This window comes from Thermobia domestica, chromosome 4, assembly GCF_964235325.1.
Source record: "Thermobia domestica chromosome 4, izTheDome1.hap1.1, whole genome shotgun sequence".
Classification (NCBI taxonomy): Eukaryota; Metazoa; Arthropoda; class Insecta; order Zygentoma; family Lepismatidae; genus Thermobia; species Thermobia domestica.
In genome coordinates, this window is record NC_137457.1 from 82,873,099 (window position 1) to 82,893,392 (window position 20,294).

Here is a 20,294-nt window from a genome sequence, read left to right on the forward strand (position 1 = left end):
CGCGCCTCTATTACTTCCGAATGCGATTGCGAATGCGAATTTCCCAGCACGTGTAAATAAATTGGAGAGGCCTCGACTAGTTCCGACCAGCAAATTGTGAAAAAACCGACGAAAAGATAGGAATGATCCCAACCTGTTGGAATTGTTCGTCTGAATACGTGCGAAGGAGATTTGTCTGCAGAGGAATTGAGCGCTACGAGAGAAATAAAGTTTGTTTTGCGTGAAAGCAGACGACGTTGCAAGGTGCGGAGATAAAATAAAAAATAAAAATTAAGATGGAAGTAGATGTTCATGGTTTAATAAATTGTGCTTTTGATAAAGTTGCATTGTGGAACCAAGCTTATCCAGATTATCACAAACGACACGTCGTGAACAAATTATGGGCAGATGTAAGCAAGGAACTTGGCGTGGAAGGTATCTATATTTTTCTTTGTTTTGTCTTTAAAATATGAAGATTTAATTAATACATGAACTCCAACTTTTTATTCAATTTATTTTTCCTTTCTGTTCCTTAAATAATGATTTTTCGGAATATATGTAATTATTGACAAATATGTTTGAAATAGCAAAAATGGGTTCCTTTTACTCATGGAGAATAGTTACTTAGAAAGTAGATTGAATCTGTAATCTTTAATTTTATTTAGTTAATTTATTTTAAAGTGAAAATAGTAGCGGTTACCACGAAAGCATAATAATAAAGGGAGCGACATTCAGTCTATTTTGCACACAAAGGAAATGCCATTCATCCTTTGAATGTGTAAAATATGTCATTTATCCGCATTCGTCTTCTTCGTGCTCTCAAGATTTTAAGGTACGAATTTTGAAGCAAAAATATTTCACATTGAAGCGTTGAAAGAGACATTGCAACTTGATTCGCATTCGCAATCGCATTCGGAAGCAATGGAGGCGCAGCCTTTCACGTCATTCTATTACCTGTAGTATGCAGCGCCAGGGGCAAGTATATGAACCAGCGTTGCCATATCTATTTATTTATTTATTTATTTATTTGCCTGTTTTGCATACAAATGAGAGTATTCTCGAGCACGCATACAGTTGTCAAAATTACAAAATAATTACATATATGGTATAGAAAAAACTTAGATAAAATAATACATACATAACTATGACTTTTATAAGCTTATACAATCATAATATAATTAACAAAGAAAAAAAAACATTTATACATTATCTTCAAAAAACTCATTTACCGAGTAGTAACATTTATTTATTTATTTATTTATTTATTTAGCCTGTTTTGACTTACAATATGGAGAGTATCTCCTATAAGTTCTACAGTTGTCATGCATATAAATCAAATTGTAATTACAGCTTATTACACCATTTGAAGTACAAAATTATAATAAACATCACATGTTAAATTTGTTACATAATTACATCATATTCATACATCGTTATCATTTACAAATTCCTGAACTGAATAATATGCTTTAGAAAGTAACAGAGTACGAAGTTTGTTTTGAGTATTAAAATTTACCTCTTTATAATGTGATGGTAACATATTATAAAGTCTCGTACAATTTAAATAAACATTTTTTGGTACTTGGAGTAATTTTGTTGTACTACGTAAATGTCGTTTAATTGCCGCGTGTTGTATGCATGAATATCTCTTGTTTGTATAAACATCTGTTTGTTTTGTTTCACGAAGTGTATACATTTATATATGTATAGGCTTGGAAGGGTTAAAATTTTTTGTGATCTAAATATTTGTCTACATGATGTTCTTTTATTTAGTCTGAATATTATTCGTAGTATTTTCTTTTGTATCCGAAATGTTTCCTGACTGCATGCGGCTGACCCCCAAAAGATAATTCCAAAACTGAGGAGTGATTGGACTTTTGCATAGTATATCGATAATAAGCTATTTCGTGAAACTGTATCTCGTAACCTAAAGAACGCAAAACATAAAGTAGTCAATTTTTTATTTAATGTTTTAACATGGGTTTGCCAAGACAAATCATCATCGATGTAAACACCAAGTAATTTTGTTGCATTAGAATACTCAATTTGTTTTCCATTAATGTTTAGCGAAGGGAAGGATGGATTATTTCCTGGAAAACGAAAGTTAATTGCGACTGTTTTATCTGTATTTAGGAGAAGGTTATTTGCATTCAACCAAGTAACTATTTTGCTTATAACCTTTTCTGTCTTGACCAATACTAAATTTGGGTCTTGTTCAGTAATAACTATATTTATATCATCAGCATATAACATGCATTTTGTGGGGTGTAAAGTTTTTATCAGATCATTTATATAAATTATGAATAGAGTAGGGCCTAAAATAGAGCCCTGAGGGACACCTCTGGTAATTTTTGTTTGCTTTGAGAAGAAAGTGCAGGATCGATTTGATTCAACTTTTGTAATTTGAACAGTTTGGCATCTATTTGTTAGGTAGGATGAAAACCATTGGTTTGCTACGCCACGTATGCCATATTGAGACAATTTATTTAGCATAATATTGTGATCAATTTTGTCAAATGCTTTTGACAGATCGATGAATAAACCTATAACATAATTCTTATTATCGAGTGATTTCAGGACATCTGTAAGAAAATCAAATAAAGCGGTATCAATACTTTTATTCTTCTGAAATCCGTGCTGAAAAGTCGAGATAATATTATTATTTATTAAAAATTTGCTAAGACGTTTTGCCATGACTGACTCAAATATTTTTGAAAATATCGATAGCACTGAAATAGGTCGATAATTTGTCATGACATTCTCATCACCCTTTTTAAAAGTTGGAAGAACCTTAGCATTTTTAAGTAGTGTGGGAAATATACCGTTTTCTAACGAGAAATTTATAAGGTAACAAAGTTGATATGTGATATGTTTCGCACATTTTTTAATTACAATGGAAGGAACTTCATCCATACCTGAAGAACTGCTGTTTGATAAAGATTTAATTATTCCTATTAACTCATCTACAGAAACTGGATATAAGAACATAGAATTTGTGTTTATTTCTCCTTGATTTGGGAGTTTCTGCATTATTTTTGAGTGATCAGTATTTTTCGTTTGATCAGCTGAATTCACAAAATGATTGTTAAATATATCTGCAATTTGCTGTGGATTGTTTATAACTTTACCATTTAGTTTAAGATATTCTACACTCTTAGGCCTGCTTGTGCCAAGAGTTTTATTGATTATTTGCCACATTGCTTTAGTCTTATTTCGGGCATTTAAAATCAAGCTATTGTTTTGCATTAATTTTGCTGCCCTTATGACCTTCTTATAGGTTTTCCTATACAGTTGTATGTATTTCTTTAAATCATCAGATTTAAAATTACCAGATTTAAGGATCTTATTAAATTTTATCAAATTGGTACTGGATTTTCTAATTCCATTTGTAATCCAACTTTTATCAATGCGTTTCGAAATAGTACGACTTTTTAGGGGAAAAGCAATATTAAAATAATATAAAAATGTGTCCATAAAAGCTTTAAACTTTTCATCCATGGAACTATATTTATATATCTCCTCCCATTTTTCTTGACTTATTAAATAACACATATATTGAATATTCGACCCCTAAAAGGATCGCTTTAAGGCTGTATAGTTTTTATTTTTAACTAATTTATCTATCAATGGTAATTGTACGTATATAGCGTCATGATCTGAAAAACCAGGATTGAAAACACGTGATACATTTATTGGTTGATTTTTCATAATTATGAACTGATCTAAAGCTGTTTTTCCAAATCGCTATTTTCCCAATTAAGTTAAAAACGGCTTTGGGCTTTTTTTGTGGCTCCACCCACGGTTTTCTAATCCTTTAACTGTGAGGCATGGTCGGAGCTATGGGGGCCATTATCCCCCCAACTTTTTGACAATTTCACCATCTTTATTTCTGACTTCATGACCATCTTTATTCCTGAAATGAAAGGTCAGAGACCGACCAAAAATTTGCCCCCTCCCCAGCAGACAATTCCCAACTCCGCTTATGCTGCTAGGTAATTTTCTTTCAAAATATGTAAACAAACACTTTGCATTCATTTATACGATATATACGCCATTGAGTCTGGCAACGACTGCACTAGTTTAGTTGAGTTAAAGCTTTGGTGCGTGAAGTATTGTGTTCTATCCACGCATTCTTGCGCTCTGCGTATTTTAAGTTACGTTATCGTATCTCTACTTCGTTCTTTTTTCTTTTAAAACTCCTGAAATAGTAATTATGAGGATCTAGCATAATTTGACCGAATAGTCTAGCATAATTTCGATCAGGTTTTGGAATAATTCCGAGCTGTCAGTCTGGCAACGCTGATTTGAACCTGCGAATTTTGAAAACAAATGAGTGTTAGATATTGGTGGACCATTCGTAACTGTTACAATGGGTGTTTATGTTGTGTTGACGTGTATGAAGAATTGCTGGCAAAGTCTAATAAATATATAAATTAGTAAATGTTAACATGAACAATGCAACGCAAAGTAATGTTAATCTTTATTGCAATATGCTTTTTGCCTGTCATTGCAGAAAGCAATTCCAATCAGAAGCTTGAGGTGGGTATTCGTGCTCTGGAACACCATACCAGATGGAATTAAAAATTACATCATTAAATAGTAGTAATAATAATTATGCTATCTAACGTATTTTAATGTTAGATGTTTTTATTTTTAAGATGAATAAAATTCAAGGAGTAAAAATAACTTCTTTTCGCTGATATACTAAATGTAAAAACTTACAATAAAGTGTTTAACAAATAAATAAATAAATGGATTATTAAATAAAAACTTAACGTACAGGTCAAGATGTAGCTTTACTATACGGATCCACAGATTGTAAAATGTACAGAAAAAATTGGGGATGACATTTAGCATCTCCCCCAACTCGTTTCATGGTTTCAGAACCGAGTACTTTGTTTTTTTTTTTGTCTAAATTGTGATAAAAGTAGAAATAAAAGGGGTCTGGGTGCTTCTAACTCTCTTCGCTAGCTGTCCCTAGCTCAGCTATATTTTCTAAAGTAACTAACACACTGTAAATCTTATATGTGCAAAATTGCGGGAGATACAAAATATCAGCCTTTCGTTGCAATCACTCAACTCCTCCTACGTACTCCCAAGAGCAGAACCCTTACCATAACTCTTTCGGACAATAAATTAGTAAAAGAACCATAATTTTTCAACAATTATTTCACGTGGTATGTCTGAACTTGACCTGCGTGGAGATTTACTATACAGATCGATAGTTTAAGTAGTGGTAGGAACGGGTTAGAAGCCCCGCAGAGGTTAGTTACTACTTGCAGATTGACATAAGGAGAGGTCAGTATAAGGACAGTATGGACGTACAACATAAAAACTAGAGTGCATAAGGGTAAACTTTACTACAAGACACGCCCCAACTGCGCATCGATAAGTAGGGCCCTTTGAAAAAGTAGAGTAAGATATAAATAAGTAGGGTAGGGGTTAGCTTAAGGTTAGGTAAGTTTTGATTCATTTTCATAAAATTATTAATGTGTAATTTCTACTTTCTGAGTGAGAGTATCTGCTGGAGCGGGCGTTGTAAATTAACTCGTGCATAAATCACAAACCGGAGTTACCCCTCCGTTTTTTATAAAAATCAGGAAAATTTACAGGAGAAATGAGGTAAGAAATGATAATTTAAAGTTTTTATTTGATGTTTAGGAATTTAAGTTCGGCATGAGAGTTATGTTTAATACGAGAAAAGATATGTGGAAGTTAGTACTATTTGCCGGATGCGGAAGCATTCGCGGAAGGTTTCAGCAGCATGGTAGTTGTAAAATATGGCGAACAGGTGTAATGGATGCTCAAAAATAATGAAGAAAACCTTTTAAATTTTTGTAAAGCCAACGAAGTACTAAAGTTAAGTGAAATGTAATAATTTTTAATACTTTAAGCACTGGTTTTTGTATGTTGCAAAGTCCAAGGGCACCTACAGACTGGAGGGGCAACTCTAAACTTAAGCCCTAGTTTGTGCTAGGTGGCCACTGAAAAGCGCGAGTGCTATCTAACTGAGTCAGGGCAGGAGTGCAGCACGAAAACCCGAGTGATAAGGGTGCGCCCGTAGGGAGCAGGCGCGTCAGCGATGGGGGTTACGCGCATAAACGATGATAGTGAAATAGCACACTAACATGTATTTATTCCGAAGTTGGTCGTCGCCTACTTTTTGGCTAAAAGTGTAATAATTGGTTTCTTTCTTTACCAAAGTTTTACATTTAATTCACATAATAATGCCGAGTGAGCGTTAGCGAGTGGAGACGGGTTAGTGCTGCGCAGAGTACGTTGTTTTCTGTTTTTATTACTGCTAAATGGGAAGACGGGCCTGTGTTCTAGAAGATTGCTGCCTTCTTGGTTATGTCACTAACCGTTACAGTAGACAATATAACTTTCTCCAAGTTTCTTTATATTAGTATATATCAGGGTTGGCAAAAACCATGGCTTTTATTGAAAAAAAAAAAACTTTTCTTTTTTGGTTTAAACCAGGTTTGTTTGGTTTAAATAATTTGCTCTATATATTCATATCATATATGGACAGAAATAAGTTTGTTTCATCTTGATGTTATTATGCAACAACCGGGTTATGCTGGAAGGGGTCACATAAGCTTAATGCGGAATAAAAACCGCTTCTCGAGTTACATCCAAGAGAAATTGTCCTCCATTTGAACTCGGAACCAGGACTAATTGGCCACAAATGCGATACGTCTGCCGACTCACTCACGAAGGAATCCTCATAAAAATACGTTGAACTGATCTTTACATGCTTCTTGATATAATTGTCAAGAGTAATTTCAGAAGAGCAAAAAGATAAACAGCTGCACAAGTGAAACTATTATACAGAATTACATATGGACAATTTCAAAGTACTACGGAGTACAGAAGAACTAATTTAGTTCAAGTTAGTTAACAATGACTTTTATTGGTCCAAATTAAAGAAATACAACGACTTAATTTGCATATCAGTAAGAAAAGTGAATAAAGATACGAATTATTTCAGTCCACTTTGGCTCAGACTCATTTATACATAAATAGATACCAAAAATACTTCGTATTCACTAAATGCCTCTCGTGAGGTCTGTATGACCCCTCCCCCCCACACACAAAAAGTACGTCATTTTCGATGTATTTTATCAATAGTAAACATTGAAACGAAACAATATTTAGTATTTTTCTTTGATTGCAATTACATAACAATAATAACAACTACAGAAAAAATCACAAACATTTATAAGCTTAAAAAAAAAGTTGCTTTTGTAGTATAATCTTTTTGAGTAATGAATGGGGAATTTAGGTCTGAATATAACACGAATAATATATGGGAGTGAAACGTGATAGCCCACAAATGTTTGTTCATCAAGATTTTACAAACACTTACACTTTTACGAACATTTTTCGTTTTTTGGTTTAAACCAGTTGTTTTTTTTTTGAAAAAAAAAAAAACAGCTGGCTTAAACCACCTTGGTTTAAACCAGCCAACCCTGGTATATATATAGGATGTAAGAAAATTTAAAGCATCAAACCTATAGAGGTGATTTGTCACATCAGAGCAAAGAAATAGTTCATATGGACCTGTGGTCAAAAGTCCATACTTTCGAAGCTATAGACTGTCAAAGACATAAGAAAATAAACTTTAAAAATCTATAGCTTCAGTGTGGGACCGAGCGCAGTCAAGGAAGACATCACTTAAGATTTAGTATGTGCCCTATTCAAATACCCATGTTTCAGAATTCTGCGGTGCTTGCGTATCAATGGACAGTTTATGAGCACTTCAACTTTTCTGAGTTTTCCTCAACTGAATCTATAAAAATTAATGTGTAAGTGCCGCAAGATTCTGAAATATGGATATTTGGATAGGGCACGTACTAGCTCTTAAGTAATGTGTTGACTCGGCTAGGATCGGTCTCACAGTAGTGGAACTCTGTACCTCTAAATTTCCTTTTCCTACGTTTTCGGCAGCCTGTAACTATAGACGTTTGACCACGGGTCCATATGAACATTTATTTTCTTTCTTTTCGTGTGCAGAGTAAGAATTAAATGATAACTTAGCTGCTGGTAGTCGAATTTCGGTTAAAACTACGCTAGAAGTCGTGTAGCCGAATAGTAACCGAGCAGTACTCAGTGAAACTACACTTTGCCTTTTCCTGGATTACTATAGTACGGCAGGTATAACGTCGTTGCTTTCCCGTGAAAAGTTGTAGTGACGTTTATGGGGAGTTGCCAGCTTGGTTACTCGTGGCTCGCTGAGCGCAGTGAATGGTGGCTGGTGATTTGCTATCCTCTTACCACACCCCCAGTGAGGAGCAGGTCCAAGTGCGGGAAGCCAACGACGCTATACCTTCTGACCTTTAGTTACCAAGATAATTGTCAAAAGGTGTTAACCAACTTACTTGGTTACATTAAGCAAAAGGAATAGCAGCTGTACAGTTTTGCGGTAAAAATAGCCGTCTCATCTTTGTAATTGCTCATTGCACTTAATTATTGCCGGTACTTGGGCTGTTATAGACAATTAGTTATTTTAACCCCTCTTCCTTGGTTGCAGGACTCAGTTATTCAGGATAAATTAACACGTCTCAATTGATCTTTCTTTTCGAGTATCGAAATTCTTATATAATATTAAATTAGCTGCAGTATGGGATATTTCGAAGTAAATTTTTCTGGTCACAGTATGAAACATCCTCAGATATGCTAGTTGTCATTGTCGTGTATGCGATGCACTAACCAATTAAAGTAGTGTCTACTAATTACGGCTCTCGATTAATTTAATCGTGTGGTTGGCGTAATCATAAATATATTCATCTTTATTAAAAATTAGTTGCTACATAGATGTATATGTAGTATATAAGCGAATTTTAAAAGGAAATGTAGACATAGTATCTCCCACAGGATTTTTTTACAGGGGGGAGTGGGCAAAAGGACCGACATACAAGCGAAGTCACGGATACAAATACCTAGAACCACATAATATTTAATGTAAAAAAACAATTATTACAACTTACTGCTAACTTCACTAACTGTTGTGTGTGAATAAAAAAATTTAGCATATTTTAATACTAATTAGGAAAATCCAAGGTTAAAGCAAGTGCTCCCTGCAGCGGGCGGCTATGGTTACAGAATACAGTTTTAGTGTTATTGATACTTCGTAAGTGAAATCCTCATTTAGTTGGGTGAGGAATCTAGAATACGATAGTGCTATGATAAAGAAAAGAGTAAGTTTTTATATTTTAGGTATGTTTTGTATTTGTAACCTGTTCTTCTTTCCGAAAGTATATTCTCCTTTAGAACAACTTAACTGTGCATCAGAAGTGCAGAAGTACAACTCTTATGTAAATCAGGCGCAAATATATATGTATTAAAAATTGAAAGTAAAGATTACCATGAAAGAAGCAATGATAGAACGACAGTGCGAAAAATACGAACCAGCCAGTGCTAGATAGCCACTGAAAAGCACGAATATTATTAACAGAGTGAGCACAAGGGCGTAGCAGGATGAGCTTGGTGTGCTTCCGTATGGAGCGGGCATGTCAGCGACGGTGGATATGCACGTAACCGAGAGTAGTGTAAAAATTTTATATCCCATACAACTATGCCTTACATCTAATATAGCTTTACTTCACTTCTGTGGTTCTGCATCACCACTTTACATAACGCCTTGAGTTCATAATAGCTTCCTTACGGAGTACTATACATTACGTATTACATATTTCTACCTATGATAAATCTTATAATAGATATAAGATTCCGATATATAGTAGATTGCTATTGCAAAATGAATCAACATATAAATAACATAAATAATGGTTTGCGCCTTCCATTTCAACTCAGCCAAAAAAAAAAAAAAGTACCATCACCATCTCAGGTATTGTTGGAACTTTTTTTAATAGCAACTAGACATGTTTTTTAAATGACCCCTATTTTTTGTTGTCGGAAAAGATTTTCCCGCCAAGTAATGGGCCATCAAAACGGGAAGTACAATTTACGAATTTTAGAGGACGTGGAAAATGGTAAACTTCGTAGCCTCACCATTCAGCTATGGAGACAGATAATTATAATTCTTGTTGTGGTATGTACACTCATGACAAAAATTATTGTCGCATGTCTATAAATATGTTGTTGTAGGAATATAATTTGATAACGAATTCGTCCGATATTTCTTAAAATGTATGTGTATAATCGGGAAAGACGATGTATGTGGCAAATTTCATGTCAAAAGAGCAGTAAATAAGAACAATAAAACGAAAATAAAACTTTCTTGTCCATTTAGTAACATTTTGTTTTGCTCATTCTAATTTTCGTGTTTGTAATTCTTTTCTCCTGAAATTTACTACGATTATACATTTCCCGATTATACATGCAGTATCAGTATCAATAGTACCATGCAAAATCATTATCAAATTATATTCTTACAAGAAGACAGTTATAGATATGCGACAATCATTTTGGACATGAGTGTACATAGGGATATAAATAAAATATATTTTATTATAGTTTGGTTTGCGCATGCGTATCTTTTGGTACATAAATTAACAAATGAACGTAAGTTTATCTGAAAAGTCGAAGTTTATGCTTTCTTTCGAGCACTTCCGGTTCGAATTTTAAAATTCTATTTTACGGTTGGTAAGACCTAGTTACCCGCTTCTCGAAAAAAAAAATTGTATTGCTTGTGTGTGCAACCGTTTTGTCGCAAAAAATTCGAGAAACCGTCAAATTTTCAAAAATCACCTTTCTCGAAATCACCATAATTTAAAATCCTGAAATGTTGTCAAATTGTTCAACTTTACATGAATAATAAACACACCAAATATCATTGTCGACCAATGCTTCATGAATGAACTACAGCCCCTAGTTTCATTAAGTTCAGTATCACCGTTGGCAACACTGAAAACAATGAAAGTGCAACAATTTGATGTTTGTGGTTCACATTCATTAGATAAAGACTAAAAGTTTTTCCTGGCTCCTTTTTATTATTTTGATCAAAAAGGCTCTCTGAAATAATAAGATGAGCCTCCCCCTACTCCGTTTTCTTAAACCGATGTAATCTCAGGTGAAAATTACGATTACGAAACAAATTTTAAACTTACTTAAAATGGTTTTCGGAAACAAAGTTTCACTGATTTTTTCCACTCTGAAGTAATTATTTGCTTGCTTAGTGTTTTCTTCGCTAATAGCATGTCACCATGGCAGATGCTCCAATAGGTGTTGGTGCACTCACAACTCGTAGCACGTTGTCGATAGTCACAAAACACTTATATTCTCTTCTCTTATTCTCTTCTGGAAACCTGTACCCTGTTGAAGGTCCATGTGGAAACAAAGAAAAAAAAATGAAATGAAATCTTGGGAGTTTTACGTCCCACGTTTATGCCGGTTAGGCTAAAGGAGACAGTGATTATGAGAAATGAGTGAAAGGGTGGAATGAAGAAAGTGGGAGGAAACGGGAGAACTCCGAAAAACCCACCAGCACGGTGTTTGTCCACCACAAAGTCCACACGGCGCGAGCTGGGATCGAACCAAGGACCCTAAGCACCGGAGGTGAACGCTCTACCACTGAGCTACCGCGTCACCTGGAAACACAAAGAACACTGCAATTTCATGTAATTTATGATTTATTGATAATATTTCTCCTATCCATCACTGGTTATCATATATGCATGTAACAAAAGTTCATTTTTGCAGATTTCTTAAATCTACACTTTGAATTGCAGAAGCTCGATTTTGGGGAAAGCATGAAGTTAGTCCATGGTGACCCGTTACTGCCATAAAAACCAAAAATGACTTCGGTAAATACCAGTTACCGGTCGCACACTTTCCCACTTTTTTTGGGTTTTGTTTTGTTTTGTTTAATTGTCAAATTCGGTTTTTGGCAACAAGACGAGAGTAATACACGGAGTTGGTATTTGCACTATACTCACGAATTTTCTGCAGGTTTAATACTGTGAATCTGTTTTCCATTTTCCCGGGTTGCCACATTCTTATCCCCCCTCTCTCCAATACGTCGCAGAGACCCTTACCACGGCCGGTTTCACTGAAAAGCCACTGCTTTATCAAACCTGTCTGCATCTTGGACATCTGAAAGCAATTTTTAAAGTGGAATGCAGCACCATCAGAAATCACTGAAACGGTTTATTAAATTGTAGACACTTATTTTCACGTGTTCGAACCTTTTTCTACAACGTATATTATCGCTTTTCTTCGAGTATTTTTAGAATCTTATTCATGGCTATGAGTACGAGCCGAATCGTCTGTTTTGTCATCGCTTATTACGGCAAAACTGTCAGTTGTTTCATAATAATATATCACTCCCGTAAAGAAGGACATTTGCTCGTTTCTCCAGTGATCATTCTGAACTTCCCTTTGCAGAATAACAGTCCAATTTAAGCGAAGTCCACATGCAGTAAAATAGAATTTGTATCTTGAAATTTTACACGATGCTTTGCGGAAACATTTTTTTACACTTTCATTGTTTTCATTGTTGCCAACTGTGACTTCAAAGTTAAAGAAAGTTCGCTAACTTGAAAAGGCTGTAGTTCATTCATGAAGCATTCGTCGAGAATGCTATTTGGTGTTTATTATCCATGTACAGTTGAACCATCTGACAAAATTTAAGAATTTTAAATTATGATGTTTTCGAGAAAATGACGATTTTTGAAAATTTGACGATTTCTCGAATTTTTTGCGATAAAACGGTTGCACACAGAAGCGATACTTTTTTTAAGGGGGGGGGGAAGCGGGTAACTAGGTCTTACCAACCTTGAAAACGGAATTTAAAATTCAAACCGGAAGTGCTCGAAAGAAAGCATAAACTTCGACTTTTCACATAAACTTACTTTCATTTGTTAATTTATGTACAAAAAGATACGCATACGCAAACCAAACTATAATAAAATATAGTTTATTCATATCCCTATGTGCATACCACAACAAGAATTATAACTCTACATGTCTCCATTGCTGAATTGTGAGGCTCCGAATTTGACCATTTTCCACGTTTTCTACAATTCATGAATTGTACGCCCCGTCCTTGATGGCCCATTACTTGGTGGGAATTTTTTTTTTCGAAAAAAATACGGGTCCCTTAAAAACATGTCTAGTTCCTATTAAAAAAAAGTGAACAATATCTGAGATGGTGATGGTACAATTTTATTTTTTATTTATTTTTGCCTCAATTGAAATGGAAGGCACCAGATATCTAATTTAAGTTAAAAACAATGTACGTTTCTCATTAATTTTTAGTTACTATAAAGATGTGACTTAAAATTTGTAAAATACTGTATATATTTTAATTTTTTGCATTTTCTTTTTCTGTAATAGATTATTAAAACACATGGTACAATCCGCGGCAAAAAACCTGCAACATGAGCATATAAGTTTATTGTGAAATGACGAAGTCTTTTGTTCCAAAATAAGTGTGCGCGGGAGGAGGCCGAGGTTTATCCTGGCGTGATTCGTTCCACTTAGACGTTATGTTCATTCCCTGTGCTGTTAGGCGTAGTTTCACAATAAACTTACATCCTCATGTTGCAGGTTTTTTGCCGCGGATTGTACAAAACATAAGAAATGTTTATTAGGTACTGACCTGTTCCGAGAGATCAGAAAAGATGAATACGAGCTGGTTTTGGAATGAAAATGGTGTTCTTTATGCTATGTATTGGGTAGTTCAGGAAGTGAGTATTTATTGAATGTTTTATTATTATTATTCGATATGCCCATTAAACCATATAGTTGAGACTGTTGTATTGATAGAAAGTTGAGACACTATAATATTAATAAATTTTCATAGAAATAGGCACTAACTATACATTTAAATAGGAAGAATGTGTCAAATAAAATTAACTGTAGGCAGCCAATGACACCCCAAAATAAACAAACTTCTGTTCTTTATAATATATCGAACGTAAAGAAACGACATTGGTTGATTTGGCGCTTTATTTATGCATTTGGAAGGAAAAAAGAGAAGCAGGACACGAGGCAATGCTTCGAGAAGACGATCCGCCCAAGAAAAGAAGAAAACTCCCGACGAGAGCTCACGTCGTGATTCGGATTCCACGTTAATCAGTAGGTTCACGTTTTATATAGCCTCGCTGTTCACGGGACGTTAAACTCAAATTCAACTGAACTGAAAGAAGAAAATAGATTCAAGCTGATGAAAGAATTCGCCGTACAGAATTTTGAAACTGTTGACATTGCAGAATAATGCTGGATCTGGCCCATAATTCCGTCATAAAATGTTAATGTCATGGTAATTGTAACATAAGACAAAGTAAATTATTCAATTGGTATATTAGATTTCACTCTTGTTTCTTTCCAATTATCTGTGTTGCAAATACGTAGTAATAAGCAGTAATGCAGGGTTATGAATTGCTATGAAGATCCTTTACGTTAGAGATATTGTAAAGATAACTTCACAGAAGTTTGCTTTGGGGTGTTGTAGGATGCCTACAGCAAATTTTATTTTAGCCCAATATAGATTCATGCTGAAAAAAATTTCTGCTGGCCATTGTCTCCGATTTTCCTGAAATTAGGATATATCATTCTAAAAACAAAATAATTAGACCCATTTTTTTCTGCATTATACAAAAAAATATTAGAACTAAATTAAGCATTTGGTGCAACTGAGACTTTCAGTGACTGTTTGCCATGGCATTTTAAAGAAAATGTGGATCAAATTTAACCTTTCCGAACTTCTTAATTTTAGGTTGTGCAGTTATTTTTTGAGTTTTAGTGATATTGATGCCTATTTTTAAGGCTTTTAGTACGTAATCATCCGGTTTCTATTTTTGAAGTACATTATAACCCATTTAAGTAGATTAACCTATTTAGATATACGGCTTTGCGTCCAAACGTCTCGCGCCCAAACGTCCTGCTCCGGTATCACAGGGTGGTATAGGAGCAGAGGGCTGGTGTTATTTATCACTAGCCTTTAAGATATAGATATATATATAAGTGAGCATAGTGAGAAGGACCACATATACTTCTACCTTATTAATTTATACAGTATGGCGCTAAATTCGGTGTACAAAAGCAGAGGGGTGATTCCTGAGAGTAAAAAAAAAAATCCAATAAACATAGGGCGAAAACCCCATCGTTTGTGTTATAGGCTGCTGAAATCATGAAAAAAATGAACTTTAAAGGTTCATAGCTCCAAACTTTGGAACCTACCTTGTTCCGGTCAAGACTTCACTTAGAACCTAGTATGTTCCCTATCCAAAAATGCGTGTTTCAGAATCCTGAGGTGCTTCCACAACAATGTTTATAGAGGGAGTTTGACTACGGGCCTATGATAAAAAAGTACTCTCCAACTACCTCCATAAAAATTGTTGCGTGAGTACCTTAGGATTCTAAAACATGTATTTTTGGATAGAGCACATATTAGTTCCTAAGTGAAGTCTTGACCCGACTTTGGTAGGTCCCATAGTTTTGGAGCTATGGGCCTTTAGAATTGATTTTTTCATGTTTTCGGCAGCCTATAACACGTCAACGATGGGATTTTCGCCCTAAGTTTATTGGAACTTTTTTGTTTGTTTTATTCTCAGGAAACACTCCTCTGCTTCTGTACGACGAATTTAGCGCCATACTGTAGGTATCGTTAAAAAATGTAAATATTAAGCTAGGCTTAATCTGCACTTTTAAAAAAAGTTTATATCTCTATTACTTTATGGCAGGCATGCATATAGCGGAGTTGGGATTTGGGCGCCAGAGTCCAGCGGGCAAGCTCTGTGTCGGTTTTCTACATTATTTATTTACAAATACTGAACAAAAATTCAGAATAAATTAAATCTTTTAAAAGTTTTTTTTTTTTAAGTCTTTTTAAAGCGAGCTTATCTTCTTTATCTTTTAAGTCGAAGCAGGAAATATAAACCACCGAACGATTTCTGTGTATGAACTCTGTCAAACTCGTAACCCAGCTGAGTTACTTTCCTTCCTTCGCTCAGTAATACTCATGCATCTACAGTTCCCATTTTCATCCTAAGTTAAGTTTATTGTGTTCTGTAATATCATTATTTTAAGTTTGGATCATAGTTTCAATTCTGTATCTACACTATAACTTTATTCAGCGTACCAAATTTGAGTGATAGTTATTAAGATATTTAGTATATAACTTCCAAAAGTATAGAAAACAATGTTTTAGTATTTTGGATAGCCTGAGGTAAGATTAGAAAAAACGCATAAAACGCTTCGTTTGACTTAACCTTGATTCTGAGATATCTTTCGTTTTTAAATTTTGCCACATATGCTACAAATAGTAATTTTACAACAATTGCTTTATTTTAGGAGTCCACTGTGTTTGGAGGCTATCAACCGAGATGATTTCAAGGTACGCCGCACACAGGTACTACATAGACGGTACCAAATTTGACCGTAAGTAAGGATGAATCCCAGAAAAAGGAAGAAAGTGTTGTGACTCACCTAGCATTTCAAAGTGTCTTCCTATGTGATGAACTATCATCAGCCTCCCATCATTAGCGCGCGGCTTGCTCAATTTGCAGATTCGACGAAAAACGTTTTATATATAGAGAGTTTGGCATAGAGACATTTAGTATAGGAAGCCCAAAATTCATAGCGTCAACATAACACCAATTTAAAAATATAGACTGAAGATCTAATTAATTCTTATTGACTGTGATTTTTTTTTTTTATTGGCGTAGCTCGCTTCCTGTGATGTATATGGTACTCATTTAAGCTAATTTGCGTGCATATTATGCTGTTTTAATTTATGGCAGTTAAATCACACTTCAGATTCTAAAGTAATGTATAATATACCTACTTCGTATCGTTAAATATATTCTTAGATGAAGGTGACAGAGAACTTTTCAAGAAATAGTTTAATTTATTTTGTGTGTGTTGAGGGGAGGAGGGACGTAAGTAAACGCATGATTCTGCTGCTTGGTTTTCGGTGATTGGTACAGTCATCTTCTGAACTACAATACTAGGGTGTGGGAAAGAGTTTGTAAGATGAAACTCTGTTCAAACTTTTCTTACAAAGTGTTTTTTTTTTTATGTTAAATAAAACTTGTTAAAATTGATACACTGATGAGGTGTATATACATTTCAAACTATTATAATGTACGGTATGCAATTAGTAGACTTAAATTAATATAGACTTTTGTTTATGTATTCACATTAAATATATTGTGTACCGGTACTACAAATGTACATTTAATGTAAAATATAATAAATTATTACTGTAATTATTCTCAATAAATCTACAGGATTTTATTTTATGTATTGTCTTTTAAAGGTTCTTTCCTTTATTTGGCTTTCGGTTTGTTATGTAATCATAAGTAATGTAGAATGGTGGAATTTAGATCATTTTAAGGATAATTTCTCTATTATATACGATAACTGAAAGAAATAATCGATTGTATATCGCATTAAATATTTACATGATATAAAATAAGTTATTTTCCCCATTTATCATGTATAAATCTTACCATCAGTGGGGTTCTGTAGTATAGACACTGGTTGCTCAAGTACTTCACAAGTTGCGGTATAGTCAATGCGGTCTGGTTGCTTGAGCACTGACTTCAGGAGTGGTAGAATGAATCACTATTCGGAAACAGTGAGTAGCCTAGTGGTTAATGCATCGACACGGTAAGTTGAAGTTACAGGTTCAAATCTTAGTCCAGTCTTGCATTTTCTTTCCTTTTGTAATTATGTACTTTAGCTTAGTAGACCTGATTTCTTTATACTCGAGTTATTTCATCATGACTTTCAACACAAGGACGACATGAACCACTCACATGTTGATAACTGGGATGTCTTCCTTGTGCTCTGTCATTTATTCTACGCATTACAATAGCTGTTTTAGTGTTGTGTAAAACATACAACGAAGAGCACAATTAAGACACCTCGACTGTGGACATCTGAGTGGTTCACGTCGTCCTTGTGTTAAGAGTCATGGTGCAATAAAATGGTTTCATGGTGATATGATCAAGTTTTATAGTGATTCTTTATAAGAAAAACTCATTATATACACGTGTTTGTAAGTTTCGTATATTTTTAATACTTCTGTAAGAAACTGTACTATAGCATTTTTTTTTTTTTTTAGTTCCATTAAGAATACTTTTCACAAAATGCATGTGATTTGTTCCGATTGTTATTGTTCCTCCATATTTTTAAATGAATATTGGCATAGATATAGAATGTTTGTTCTAGATAATTTAGTTTTCTCCACTTGTACTGCACAGTGCCTCCTGTGGTGTCGCCTTTTAATATTAAGGGATCCCGGGTACATGACAAAATATTTAGAAAATATTTTCTGTACAAGATAGAAAATATTCAGAGAATATAAGGTAGACAAATCAAAAACATTTTCAAATTACTTTTCTTGGTGTTTTGTAGCAGTAGCAAATGTTAAGAAAATATTAAACTAGTTTCAGACGAATTTATGCTAACAAAGAAAATATTTACGATTTATTTTTCAAATAGCACTTGATATGTTTTTGATTTGTTATTGTATGTAGTTTCAGAACGTACTTAAAGTATTTTCTAACATTTTCTGGTTGTCGCAGAGAAATATTTTAAATTCTTTCTGAATATTTTTCCGTCATTACCACCATAACACCTACAGTTTGAAATACATTTCTTTCTTCAACCTATAAGTTAGAATACTAGAATTTATTTCAACAAATTTATATGATGATAGAAGTTTCCGTGTGTTCTAAACCGGTTCCAACATACACAGACTTCTACCACCCCATCAATTTGTAAAAATGAAATCCAGATATTTTAACATACAAGGGTTGGAAAACTGTTCAGTATGCACTTCCTTCAGTATTGAAGAAAGAAATGTATTTCAAACTGTAGGTGTTATCGTAGTAAAGACGAAAAAATATTCAGAAAGAATTTAAAATATTCTATGTGAAAACCAGAATTCGTTAGAAAGTATTTTAAGTACGTTCTGAAACTACATACAATAACAAATCAAAAACATATCAATTGCTATTTGAAAAATGAATCGTAAATATTTTCTTTCTTAGCACAAATTCATATCTGAAACTAGTTTAATATTTTCTAAACATTTTCTACTGTTACAAAACACCAAGGAAAATAATTTGAAAATGTTTTTGATATGTCTACCTTATATTCTCTGAATATTTTGTCATGTACAGAAAATATTCTCTAAATATTTTCTGTCATGCACAGAAAATGTTCATTAAATATTTTCTGTGATGTACGGAAAATATTCACAAAATATTTTTTGTCATGTATAGAAAATATTTTTTGGTATGAGTGGAAAATATTTTAAAATTGTTATTTTACAGAACATTAATTTTTGTTAAAAATGGATTAGAAATCTTCAGAAAACATTTCAACTAAGTACCCAATATATTGTAAAAATATTTAGAAAACATTTCTTTATTTTAGACAAATGATTTTCAGTGTTATTGGCAAATGATTTTAAAATATTCCATGCGAAACATTTTAAAAACCATTCCGTTAACATTGTATAAAACGTTTCAAATACATTTTCAGTAATGTGTGGAAATGATACAGAAAACATTTTTTGGAAAACTTTTCTAACGGCGTATAAAATATTTCTACAACGTTTTTGAGTATATTGTGAAAATATTTTCAGTATTATTTGGAAAATGTTTTCAACAACATATGGAATATATTTCCTTAAGGGAAGTAGGATACATTTTCTGAAGGAAAATGATGGTACGTTTTAGAAACGTTTTGAAAATATTTCATTGCTGTGTGGGTGGTGACCTTGACTCTGACATGGTTTGTAACAACTTCTCAGCTACACGCGAGTCTCGTGAGCAGAGTGGTGAAACAGAGCCTACTGCTTCGTAAGTTCTTGTGTATAGCTTCTCGTCAACACCGTTCACGTGCCTTCGGGTTCTTATGCCATATATTTTATTTTTTGCTTTCCCTGCTGTACAGTTCTCACGTGATGTTTACCGGATTGTTTCTATTTATGTTTTCATTTTTCTTTCTTTTCAAACTTCAGGAAGAGTGGTGGAGATTGTGTTTGAGTTGGATGCAATATTTCTCCTCTCCCCCCTCTGTAGTGAGGTGTATTTTTGCAAAATTTATCCAGTTTTTTGTGTTATTTTTTCAGTTTGCTTTCTTATTTTACGTATTTATTAACTTGATGGCAGGTTCTACGTCTCCTACTAGACCTAACGTGCGCCGTCTCTGTACAATTAATATCGCTGGCATTCACCATCCAGCGAAACAAAATAGTTTAAAACCTTTTGTTATGCAAAGTGGTTACGATATCATTCTTGTACTAGAGGTCTGCTTTGAAAGTTTTGACTTTCTGCCAATGTACAATGCAATTGTGAATATCGGGCCCAACAATCGGGGTATTGCTATCT